At 32.3% G+C, this 13,826-nt stretch overlaps 1 protein-coding gene across 3 annotated transcripts in view; it reads left to right on the forward strand.

Annotated features, from left to right (window-relative positions):
* The first annotated feature begins 1,332 nt into the window (after nt 1-1,332).
* LOC123703156 overlaps nt 1,333-13,826 on the forward strand; it is an 86,074-nt gene continuing 73,580 nt past the window's right edge. For 2 of the 3 annotated variants that reach the window (XM_045651065.1, XM_045651066.1), the window contains exon 1: nt 1,333-1,500. The gene's annotated coding sequence lies outside the window, so the exon portion shown is untranslated. Of the gene's footprint in view, nt 1,507-13,826 lie in introns of all 3 variants that reach the window. The other variant, XM_045651067.1, reaches the window with a different exon arrangement.

Below are 13,826 nucleotides of genomic sequence, written 5' to 3' on the forward strand. Positions count from 1 at the left end.
AGAGTGTAGAAATTTATTTATTAAATAAATAAATAAATTTTCATGTATTTTATTATAGTTAATCGTCGCTTAACATGTAGAGTAGAGTAGTAGTAGAGTGTAGAGTCTAGTATAGTGTAGAAATTTATTTATTTAATAAATAAATAAATTGTCATGTATTTTATTATAGTTAATCGTCTCTTAGTATGTAGAGTAGAGTAGTAGTTAAGTGTAGAGTCTAGTAGAGTTAGTAGAGTAATGTATACAGTCTACATTGGCACGAAAATTCCAATTTGCCCGATCGGAATGAATGAATTCAAATCAATATAATATTCTTATCACGTAATCTTAGATCAGTAACACACGCTTATTCTAGATTCTAGAAAGTTCTGAGACGTTTAAATAATATGTGATTCATAATGGAAGAATTTGCCAACTTTAACTACCTATATATTTATTTTATTTTTTAGAATACAATCCTGACTATAAGTTTAATAAAATCGATATTTGAAAAAGCTTGCAAAAGCTTAAAAATTAAGCTTATTTTAAATATCTAGATCATTATAAATACATATTAAATACATTTCAAATATATCCCTCTACAATTTGCAAGTTATAGTAGATAGAGATAACATAACAGATGGAAAAATAAAGGACTCTACCATGACAGGCCTGATAGTGACCCTGCCTTCCAAGCCACTGGTCGTGGGTTCGATTCCCACCCGGGGCAAATATTTGTGTGATGAACATAGGTGTTTGCTCTGTGTCTGCATGTTAATTATCTATATAAGTATTTATTTAAAATTATATATGTACATATTTATCAGCCATCTGATTTCCATAACACAAGCGAAAGCTTATAGTATGGGATGATCGTGCCGTGTGTGAAAATTGTCTCGAAATATTTATTTATTTATATTTATTTACCACTGTAGATTGTAGAGTCATTACTCTACATAACCAAACATGACTCTCTATTTGCTATTTAGGATAGAGCCTCAACAGGAGCAAGTCGTGTTCATTTATTACTTTTATTTGTGAACTTTAACATTAAACTATTACGAAGAAAGGTTCTGTTTTTCATATGATAATGTCTATTTAGTTAGGACTCCGAAGGTTTCGTTTGAGAGACAATCAGGGCACAATCAAGACAGATGTACATAAAAACTTATGTAAAAGTAAACAAAAACCAAACGATGCTCTTTAATGTTATCAATATTGTAATTCGAAAACGCGAAACCATGAGTGAGTGAGAGGGAAAAAGTAGAACCACTTTTGCCTAAACCAGACCGGTATCGCCGACAGTCGCATTTGTAAGCGAAGGTCAGAAAATACGAAGTTAGTAGATCCGAGTCGACCGCCGACTCGAACGCACGTCCCGCCCCGCAAATTCAAAAATAACGGGTGTTATAAACCGCTGTGAAATCAGGCAAAAGTTAACTGTGTTTATCGTGATATAAGTTCTAAATTAACCAAAGTGCTTGTGATTATGTGTGCTATCCGGAACTTTTAGGTTATTAGGTATGTTTGTGTCAATTTTATATCTGCGAATGTTTTAAAATTACCTGGATGAAGTTAGGTGCAATATACCTACGTAGGGATATGTTTTAAAATAGACGAGTTTTGCAGTTTTTATTGTAGGTATCTGGTACGGCAAGTTTGCTTGAAGTGAACCTAAAAGTTGTTTTTTTTCACCTTGGCTGTTTATAACTTAATGCAAGGCTTATATTTCACTCGAGTTTTAGTTATTGTTTCTTTATTATGTGTAATTAATTCGTTTTAAATAGCGTTTTTAATGTTCGGCCTTTTTTGTGTTTTTTAACAACCACACTGTAATAAGGTTAGAATTGATAAACGGATAAAATGTAGAGTAAAAACTAGATTTTTTTTAAGGAGATCAGCTTTTCTAGGCCAAAACCAGAACCAGCTTTAAAAAATTATACACAACTAGGTAGGTAATTAAAATTTATAATTTTTGTATGTTTTTTTAATGCGTCACATGAGGAAGAACTGTTTTGTTTTAAATGTATTAGGTTATTATCTCTATGATCTGAAAATAGTTTACTATACTGACATTAATTTGCTACTTGCAATAGTAAAGAGTTATTTTTACTAAAATTGGTAGGTATATGAACAGTTATGTGATCTTACCTACTTACAAATTAAAACAACATACCTATTATTCAAAAGAAATTTTAGTAAAAAGATGTTACTTTCACTTGCATGTTTTCTCTACACAACCTAAAAACTTTGGACAAATACCTACCTACCTATCTACTTACTTGAAACGTTCTTATAGTTGCAAATAAGTTTGTTTTGTTGACATGTAAAGTGATGAAGCGATTTTGATGAAACTTTTAACACTGCGCAACGATATTTCAGCTATGAGGTTCTAGGATAAGATACGGATAAAATTTAGAATATGGACCGTCGAGTTGGATATCGGCGATTTTATAGCGATAAGATAAGACTCTGAGAAGTAATTTTACGAAGTTTCAAGTTGCGCAGCCGCGTATTTTTTTTATAATAAAATAAACAAATTTGTTTAATTTGTACTACTTTTCGTAATTTTGACGTTGACAGATGCTTGTCACTAGCAAATGATTCACTCATACAGCTTTTTAGTGATATTTTTATCACAATAATACTTTATAAAATACATAATTTTAGTTATTATAGTGTTATTGTATATAAAAGAAGTCAAAATATGTTAAATTGGTAATTAATATATAAAATTCATTATGTAAAATAAGTATGTTTTATTATATTTCCTCTAAAATATAAACATATTGGATAATAATAACAATGCACAAAGTTAACTAAAGTATTTTAGTAAAGATAAAGAAATTACACAAAACACTAGTTTACATATAGCCACATCAGCAATGTAGCTGCTCGACTATTAATTAATAATTCAGTTCAATTATGTTTAGTTATAATTTAATTTATACAAAAGTAAATAATTCTAATAATAATAATACAATTATGGGTAAAATGTAACCCACATAAATCCATTACACAAAAGATGAGCAGTCACATAACCAAATCTGTCAACCCCGACTCCACGTGGTCCTTCCGCTCTTACCCCTAGAGTGTATTAAAAAATCCGGAAGCGCGGAGGGAGAGCAGCCCTCGCCCGCTGTAGCTAAGTGCAGGCACCGTACAAGCAGAAGCGGCTGAGGCTGGTCGCCGAAGGCGACCAAACAGCCGAAGCTGCGTAGGCGAGCTAGGTGCCTGTACTTAGATACGCAAGGGTGATAGGGCTGCACTTCCCGCAGCGCTGGAGCAGAAGCAGAAGCAATATAGTGCAACAATTTGGTTATGGAGGGAGTTTGGGAATTGAGGGAAGGGAAAGGTTTATCCTCCCCTCCATTATTTGTCACTTTCGGCCCAATTATAACCTCAAACTTTGACCTTGAATATCTCAGGAACTACTGGTCTGCGCGGGGGGGGAGTGGTACCGAGGAGTTCCCCCCGACCCCCCCTCCCCTCCCCCACCCCTCCCCACCCCCGCATCGACGGTCCATATTCTAAATTTTTACCTAAGATACCTATACCTATTTTATTTAATGCTGTTATTAAATAAACTAAGTTTTTGTTGTCACAGTTTAAAAAAAATTAAAGATTGCTCTCTCAATAAATATGGGTAGGGCTACAAGGGGCTACAATACTGAAGTTAAATTAATTCAAATATCCATATTAAATTAATAAAGCCAAGTTTTTTACAAACATTTACGTACAAAAAACACCCTATTTTTGGAGGCATTATAAAAAATTCAATACAAAAAAACTTTTTTTCAAAGTTACGCACTAAACCAATTTAAATTTTAACATTAAAATAATCAGGAAGATAAATTAGAATAAAGATAAGTAAACAAATTAAAAATATAACGTAGTATTATTATGCATATTCATTTATTCCAATTAAGGTATGTAAATGCAAAAAGAGCAGATGAATCTTCATGGAAAAGAATGTATCAACGCAGATGATTCAGTTCTATAATTTATTTATTTATTCACGAGATTCTTCGTATCAAAATCATAGTTTAATCTCTTACAATACAAGTTTGTACCGTGTCTACGCTCGCATAATTAAGAAAAGAACGTATGTGCGGAGCACACGTGACAGAAGTGAAACTTCTTTGGCAAGATTCAAAGGTACCAAAATCGTCGCCTTGCTCTATAACGTGACGTTAGGGCCATGACGCGACCTTGAAATGTTACTCTCAACGCGCCAAGTAGATTCACTTCAAAAAACACCTAGTTATTGCATTAAATAAAATATAAATATGTCTAATATATACCTACCTATGTAAGTAGGTGTGGTACCTATCACTTACATTAAATAAAATAAAAACATATTATGTTAGTAGGTGTGAATCGCTTTCTATTTAGTGAAAGACTGCTGAATGTGTATTTTTTATTACAAACACACATTAGTATAATTAGACTTTTATTACTTAAGAGTTTAAGTGCATTTATCAATAAAAAGGTCACACTACATTCTATTGGACAGTGTACAAAGTTAATTTGTACATTTACGAACCTAATTATTATTTTAATTTATTTCGAAATTTTTTTAGTTTTTGATATTTTATCATTGTCAATTAAGTATGTTGTGAATGCTCATTGCAATTTGCAATGTAACTAAATATCAGAACATTTAAATTATAATTGTTCATATTACACAGACGCTACGAATTTCGAAGATTCTGTCGTTTTGTGTAATAGCAGTAACATAGGTAATAGCCACAATATAACGCAGATAAATTTAATTAATGAAATCTAAATTCAAAACATAAAATATACCTACTAACGCAGTCAATTAATATTGCCTATGTTTATTATTATCAATTTTTATTTTTAAATTGCTCAAACATAATGAATAAATCAATTTTATTAAATAAAATGATATATATCACAAAGTCGCTTTTTCTGTCCCTATGTAGGTATGCTTAAATCTTTAAAACTATGCAACGGATTTTGATGCGGTTTTTTTTAATAGATAGGATTATTCTCGAGGAAGGTTTTAGTATCTAATTTATTAGGTTTTTGACAAAGCGGGCGAAGCCGCGGGCGTAAAGCTAGTATTTTATAAATTATGTTACCATCTCACACACTTATCTTTAGAAATATATTTTTGTATCGCAAATACAAAACAAGAAAGACTGGCATTGTTACGCCATTCCTATACTTTTTACAATGTATTTATATCTATTAATGGGGCTTTTAAAAAATTCCACAGCGAAGACGATATTCATAAATTGACAATTTTTTGTTCGTAAAAAGATACACAATTGCATACAACGAAATTCTTGAAGTAGATTGGCCTGTTTATTCGCGGTTTTATCTATTTTTGTTCGTGTTTGTTTTATCTTTTATTTCTGCATTTACTGCGAAATTTTGAATTCTTGAAATATGTAGCGCCGTCTGTTACTGTTATACTGAATATAGAAAATCATCACTACATAATATAGGTAAAACAAAGTCGCTTTCTCTGTCCCTAACTATGTCCCTATTTCCCTATGTCCCTTTGTATGCTTAAATCTTTAAAACAACGCAACGGATTTTGATGCGGTTCTTTTTAATAGATAGAGTGATTCAAGAGGAAGGTTTTAGTATATAATTTTTATTAGGTTTTAGACAAAGCGGGCGAAGCCGCGGGCGGTAAGCTAGTTTATTATAATTAAATTAACTGGTTTAATAGCTATAGTAGATTTATTCCTATTTCTTAGTAGTTATTAGTTTTATACTTTATTAGTCTGTCTTTTATGTCAAATTTCCTCCAGATTCATTCAGCCGTTCTGATGTGATGGAGAAACAAACATCTATATATTTTTATGACTCGTATAAGTACCTAATGTGATAGACATTACACATGCAAGTACTAGAATAAAATGAATAAATACATCACACATTTTTATGCAATTTTCAACATCTTTTAACATAGTTTTCCTTTGATCTGTGGTTGTCTGGAAGAAATCGCTCCAAGCGATAGGACAGTCTTTCAAAACGCGGGCGAAACCGCGGACGGAAAGCTAGTAAACATATACTTTCATAATAAATTATTGTGTTACAAACAATTATTATTATCCAACTCAACATTGACCTAAAGGAAATCGGATTCGGCTAATCAAAGATAATTGGCGACTAATTCGTAGTTATAACAATTGGATCAAGGTTATAAAATATGTCATTCTGTTTTGAAATTCCTTATCCATACTTCATTATCACTACATACTATAAAACAAAGTCGCTTTCTCTGTCCCTATATCCCTATGTATGCTTAAATCGTTAAAACTACACAACTTTTGATGCGGTTTTTTAATACATAGAGTGATTCAAGAGGAAGGTTTTAGTATTTATTTAGTAGGTTTTAGACAAAACGGGTGAAACCACGGGCAGAAAGCTAGTACCTACATATATTATAAAACTGAAGAGTTTGTTTGCTTGAACGCGCTAATAACAGGAAACACGGGTCCGATTTGAAAAAAAATATTTCACTGTTATATTATGTACCTACTCTATTTATCGAGGAAAGCTAAATGCTGTAAGTATCATCATGGTAAGAATAATAGGCGCAGAGTAATGCAGGTAAAACCGCTGTGTTATTTTTAAAAAGCATAGGTATTTGAAACAGGATTCGATCAAGTAGAAATAGGCAAAATTATTGAGAAAATGACGTCACAATAATGACGTCTGAATTAAAGGTCATTATAATATACCACTATTAGTCAGTCCTTTTAGTATTAAACAGGGAAAAACCGCATAAAAATACCTACTTAGAAAGTGTTATTAATATGCTGTTATTTCATAATTTCCATTAAATCATTTCGATTTTAAAAGTCAAGGTAATTATCCTTCCACGAACAAATTTGATTTCTTTTTCTTACACTCAAAATACCTCTACCACAATATTGATAAATATTTTCTGTAATGCACAGGAAAGGTCAAAATAAAACAAAATAGTTTGGAAAATCCAAAAGTGCACGCCTCATAATCTCATCCTTTACAATAAAATTGATTATTTATAAAGAGTACGTGACTATAAATATAAAAATGAAATAAAATAAAACATTTGGAAAAGTAAAGAAAGCGGTACCGTAATAATTGAGCTATTTTTCTTGTGGCCCCACCTAGATGTGAAACTGCGCAGGTTTAAGGGACTGACTACCAACTTATTTTTTTAAACCTTGGCTTATAGTATAAAGAATCGAGTTTATAATGGTGGTGATTTATAATGGTGATGATTTATAAAGGATCCGCACATACAGACACACGGACGTCCAAGACAGAACTTTTTTAAACTGTTTTTTAACTAGTTTAAATAACAAAAATGACATCAAAAATATCATGAACGTTAAAAATAGTGTTTTTTCTTAATATGTGTGTGTATGTATTATCTTACAAGTGCAATGTATGATACATAAAGACATTTTAAGTTTGAAAAATCAGATGTTTTGCGCGAAGTGACAGTAGTACCCACCTCAACGCTTCGCTTATGAGGCGTGCAATAGCTATATTATGCTAGCGGAAGCTAGTAGGCAGTATGGATATACTGCCTACTAGCTTCCGCCCGCGACTCCGTCCGCGCGGATGTCGGTCTTCGCGTGGATGGTTTATTTCTCCATTTTGAGTAACCCTGACAATGACATCTTATAAATATCTATTGGACCCAAATACGGCTAGGCCTATAATATTACGCAACGCGTGTTCGCAGTTCTACAGAACAACGTCTATGGATAAAACTGAAAAATTAAGATTAATTTTTTTCTGCGTATTTTTCCAGGAAAAAAAGTATCCTATTTTACGCCCAGGATAATAAGGTATAATTTTACCAAGTTTCATCGAAATCGAACCGTTAGTTTTCACGTGATGCCTGAACATACAGACAGACAGACAGACAGACAAAATTTTTTTAATTACATATTTGGGTTTGGTATCGATCCAGTAATACCCCCTGCTATTTATTTTTTCAATATTTTTAATGTACAGAATTGACCCTTCTACAGATTTATTATATGTATAGATAAATGCGAAAGTAACTCTGTCTGTCAGTGTCTGTCTGTTACTCAATCACGCCTAAACTACTGAACCAATTTTCATGAAATTTGGTATAGAGATATTTTGATACCCGAGAAAGGAAACATAACACATAGGCTACTTTTTATCCCGGGAAAATGACGTAATCCTGGAAATCCCACGGGAACGGGAACTATGCGGGTTTTTCTTTGACGGCGCGGGCGAAGCCGCGGGCGGAAACCTAGTGTGTAATAAATTACTTTTATTACTTTGGGCCATCCATAAATTACGTCACGCGAATTTTAGAACTTTCAACCCCTCCCCCCCTCCTTGTCAAATTATGTCACATAAAGATGATACCCTCCCCCCCTATTAACGTGTGATGTAATTTATGGATGGCCCCTTTTATAAATATCTGAAACGACTAATCCATTTTTAATGTTATTTTCACTAACAGTTTTTTATTTAACATAGACGAAGTCGCGGGAATCAGTTAGTCTAATATCCTATTTAATTTATCCCCTCTATTATAGACAATGGCCCAAAAATAACCAAAAAAAGCTCCAAATTGTAAACACGAATTTCATGTTTTTTATGCTTCGATGAAATAAGAAGTCAGCAAAAAAATACAATGCGGCAACCACTTTAAAATACTTTAAATACTAAAGGTTATGGATGAGTAACAATAAAAAGGAGTCACGATTCTATATGTAATGGTCTCTAAAGATCATAGTTTTAATGGTATTAATTGAATTATAATTGGCATACAAGATAATCATTTGGTTTTGCCTGTATACATGTATTAGAGCGACATCGTTTATTTTCTAAACAAATAAGTAGGTACTTTTATTTTATCCACTAGCTGCTCCGCGCGGTTTCACTCCCCGTGGCTACTCTCCTGTTTGTCTTAGATTGATGATATATAACCTATAGCCTTCCTCGATAAATGAGCTATCTAACACGAATTTTTCAAATCGGACCAGTAGTTCCCGAGATTAGCGCGTTCAAACAAACAAACAAACTCTTTAGCTTTATAATACTTAGAGGCTAGAGCTGATTATTAAGTATAGATATTATGGTTAATAAGTATAGATAACCCAAATGTTACGTAATAATTTAACGAGGTCAAGTGCTTGAAAACTGGGACTTTCACAAGAGAATGTATTGATAACAAATTTTGGGTTATCAGTCGACACAATTTCGCAGTAATTGCTGATATGATAATCGAATTGCGATGTATTGAGGTGTTTTAAAACGTGACCGCCGTATCTTTGTTTTCATACTTTGAGTGGTTCTTGTATTATAATAGTCTTGAAAACGTGAGTGGTTCTCGTATTGTCTTTAATAAGTAACTGAATGTCTAAATGCTTAAAATCTAATAAATACAGTAAAAAAAATAGTCAAGTGAAAGCTGGAAGATTGCATATTCATATGCTGCTTACCTACTATTATATACTAGACTATATCTATCTATAGTATTAAATAATATTATAAAAATGAATTGATTATTTGTTTTAACTCAAGAACTCATTATAAAGTTTCATCTTTTCCGAGAAACAAAGGCTATAAGCTTATATTTTTATCTTACCAGGTCAAACCGGGTGAAGCGACTTATAATAAATTATTAGTTTGTTGTTAAGTGTTTCAGTAATCTTTTGAATCAACTGATTATAAAAATGTTAATTTTTAATTTTATTATTCTGAAAATATAAGATAAACTCTCCAAATTATTGTATAGACACCTAAGATAGAAACCGATCCTCGAAAAATACAAAATTTGAATGAACTCCGTCGGTTTAAAATGGGGCAAAAGCGAATCGAAAGGAGTCGCTTACATACAAACATACAGGTGATGCTAAAAATGTTAAAAACAACCTCATTTCTACTTTTTTTACTATTTATTAATCTCAAACTCAAACTCAAACATATATTTATTCAATTAGACTTCTTCTAGTAGCACGTTTGAAACGTCATTACATATTTTAACATTTACCACCGATTCGGAAAGCAGTACCTACGGAGAAGAACCGGCAAGAAACTCCATAGTTGATCTTTTAAATCATGTCAGTTTTACAATTTAATTAGGTATAAAAACATAGGCTTTTGAAGTATTCTCTTCGCTTTTTTGCGCTTCGTAAAAACATAATATGCTTTTAAATACTTTTCCGGAAAAGGATGTATTAGTAAAAGTTGTTTGTAGGTCACATAACTAAAGAACTAAACATGACTTGGTCATTGTAAGATAATCTTTTGTTTAAATCGAGGTCACTTGTTAATGACTAAACGATATAACTGTGAACTTGACAAAATTAGTTCAACGAATTTTAAAGTACATCGCTGGGTTTGTTTTGGTTTTGGAAAAAGATATAGTGATGATCGTAGATGGGGAGTAGGTAGTGTAGGTTGAATCGTGTGTGATTTAAAGGTAGAGTTGAATATATTATTAAGCTATTGCATAGCTTCTATCGCGGGCCTTGAGCGCGGGGACCGAATCGAGAAATTCCGTAACGAAAAAACCTCACGCTCCCCACTCCGACGGGCTCGGAGGTGTGGCTTGAAGGCATGCTATGCAATAGCTTTACCGCGGCAGTCCCCGAGTGCCACACGTCTTTTTTTTAATGGTTAAATGCTCTAAATTGGAGACAAACCTGACTAAGTTGAAACGACATAAAATGTATAAATACTAGCTTTCCGCCCGCGGCTTCTTTCAAAGAAAAACCCACATAGTTCCCGTTCCCGTGGGATTAACGGGATATCCGGGATACAACCTATCCTATGTGTTAACCCAAGTTATCCCCTATATGTATGTGTGCGAAATTTCATTGTAATTGGTTCAGTAGTTTTTTCGTGAAAGAGTCACGAACATACACACCCACACCACACATACACATCATCTTATCTTATCTTATCATCATCTCATCTTATCTTATCATCATATCTTCTTTTCAAACACTTCATCTTTATAAAGTACAAAACATACATTTTTTTTATTAATTTTGATGTAACTTATCTTCTCTAATTTTATTTCTATACTTGTGTTAACATAAATTGCACAAGTGAAGCCAGGACGAAACCTAGTGTTACATAACTTGAAGATAACTTGAAGAATATAAGTTAGAACATAAATAACTTGATCTAGTACACAGGACATCTATCATGACTGACGTTGTGTGGCAAAAAATAAGTGACTTTTTTATGCAATGCCTGGTTAATAACCTCGGTTTACGGAAGGTTTTAGATGTTAGAACTTATGTGAAAGATTAGAAGAAATTGTAAAACAACAAAAATAAATTTATACAATGTATACTTTAAACACAGTTTATCCGCTTAAGAGAGGGTATAAAGCAAAATTACCATTCTTTTATATCATGTGTAATATTCAAGACCAAATCGAAACAATAAAATATATGTCAAACTAGATGATATTTTCGAGGATTCTGTTTGATCAAAAACATAAAATATTGTTCTTAGCGTGATTATATTATATAATCTTCCTGGATAAATGGGCTATCTGACACCGAAATAATTTTTCAAATCGGACTAGTAGTTCCTGAGATTAGCGCGTTCAAACAAACAAACTCTTCAGCTTTATAGTATTAATTAGTACCTATAGATTTTATCCCATACAAATCTAAGGAAGCGGCTTCTAAAAAACAATCAAAGATTTATCCAATAAGAGGAGTAAATACGGAATGTTAATATAGTTAATTATTTTCCAATTGCTGAGTTAATGACCCATAGCTCATTAAGGGTAATTAACGTCGCATACGATTGATTATCCCGGATTCGAACCTGGGAACAGGTTATTAAAAAGGACGTCTTTTTATCTGTATGCAACTACCGATATAGAAAATCCTACTAATATTAAAAATGCGCAAATTTGTGAGGGTGTGTGTGTGTGTGTGTTTGTTACTATTACTGAACCGATAACAATGAAATTTAGCACACATATGACACAGGCTCCTGAAAAACAGTTCTTACTATCTTAGGAGCCTGGGTCGCTCTAATTTGTAAAATGTTTTAAGTGAAATAAATGATTTATTTATTTATTTATTTATTTATATAGAGGGTAACTTGGATTAACATATAGGATAGGTTTCATCCCGGAAATCCCACGGAAACGGGAACTATGCGGGTTTTTCTTTCAAAACGCGGGCGAAGCCGCGGGCGGAAAGCTAGTTCATTATAATTAGTTTTAATAGAACTTAACTTTTGATGTTATATGCTTATAATATTATTATTTAATCAGAACATAGGCCTGGACACGAAAAAACCTCGGTTTAAAAATGAAAAAATCGCGTTTAAAAACCTTCAGTTACTTTTTAAAAGATGTCAAAATTATCGCAGAAAAATGGTCATATTATTCTTTAATTTGGATATCAAAAATACATAAGTATTTATATAAGCTATAAGCTTTTAGTATAAAATAAATGGATGTCACTTTAAAAAAGTTCATTACACTATGTTAGTTAATAAATGAGATTAAACACATACTTAAGTTTCATCTTAAGTTACAGATAAATACGCAGATAGGCTTAACACAAAAAAATCTAATTCCAACAATCGATCAGCCATTACATTAATGAAAAACAAATTACAGCATATAATTAAATAATAATTATGGACAAAAAATATAACGTGGGCGTTCCGTCGATACAAATAGACATACAAATTGATTGATGTATCGAAATGGATGGGATGTAATGATCTCATTCGACCTTAGCTATTGTTATTTTTTATTTTCCGAACGATGATCGATAAGGGTAAGCTACGGTGGGCACGGTTGATATTTGGATTGGAATTATTAATTATAAATTGTAAAACTTGCTTGCTATAGTTGGTTTATTATTTGTCTGATAATAATTTATTATTATGAGAATAATAATGGGAAACTGTAGTAGCATTGTTTTTTCGGTTAAATATATAAGCCTATTTTATGAATTTAGTTTATTTTTTTGTTAACCTATAAGTTGTTATTACCCTGATATGAATTAAAAAGCTAATTTCGATACAATACCTAAGTATAAAAAAGTTGAAATTATTTCTTCAATATTGATAATTCTTGACGATAAGAGTTTTTATGATGTAGGTACCTCTTGAATATCTATTAAGCTGATTTTAAACGTACATATTGAAATAAATAGCCCCTTTTTTAAATGAAGCTAATAAAAAATTATAAATTATGTAACAGCCATATTTTATCTTAGATATGATCACACGCTTATGACGTCACAGCCTCCGCGAGTAAAAAGCTTATCTAAAATGAATCTTAAAATGATATAAGCAATACGCGTCTATTTAAATTGGTTATTTTCGTATTGTTATCTAAATAACTAGAGGAACTACTTGAACTCAAACTAAACTAAAAAAGTTTTTAACATGCTTTTATAAGCTTGACCTGTGTGTAACTGCCTCCTTGGTACAGTGGTGGACGCGTGAGAGTAGAACCGACCGGTCCTGGATTCGATTCCCGGTGGAGACGAAGAAAAAAAAATGTCTCGCTCTGGTAGGACACAGAAGGCTGATCGCCTACTTGTCCCTAAAGAAAATCGATCAGTGAAACACAATATGTATAATGCATCTGCCCTTTACCCCACTAGGGGACATGGGACTTCACTATAACTGTATGTAACCGACTTCTTTCAATTCGATTTTGACCCATTTAAAACGGACAGATTTTATTCAAATTTGGTACACTTATCAAGGATCGGTGACAATACAATTATTTCAAAAATTGTCTTATTATCCTTATAAGGATCGCCAGGATTAGCTTCCCCTATATGTTTGTATGTAACTGAATCCTTTTGGCTCGATTTTGACCCACT

Source organism: Colias croceus, chromosome 25, assembly GCF_905220415.1.
Source record: "Colias croceus chromosome 25, ilColCroc2.1".
In the NCBI taxonomy this organism is placed as follows: Eukaryota; Metazoa; Arthropoda; class Insecta; order Lepidoptera; family Pieridae; genus Colias; species Colias croceus.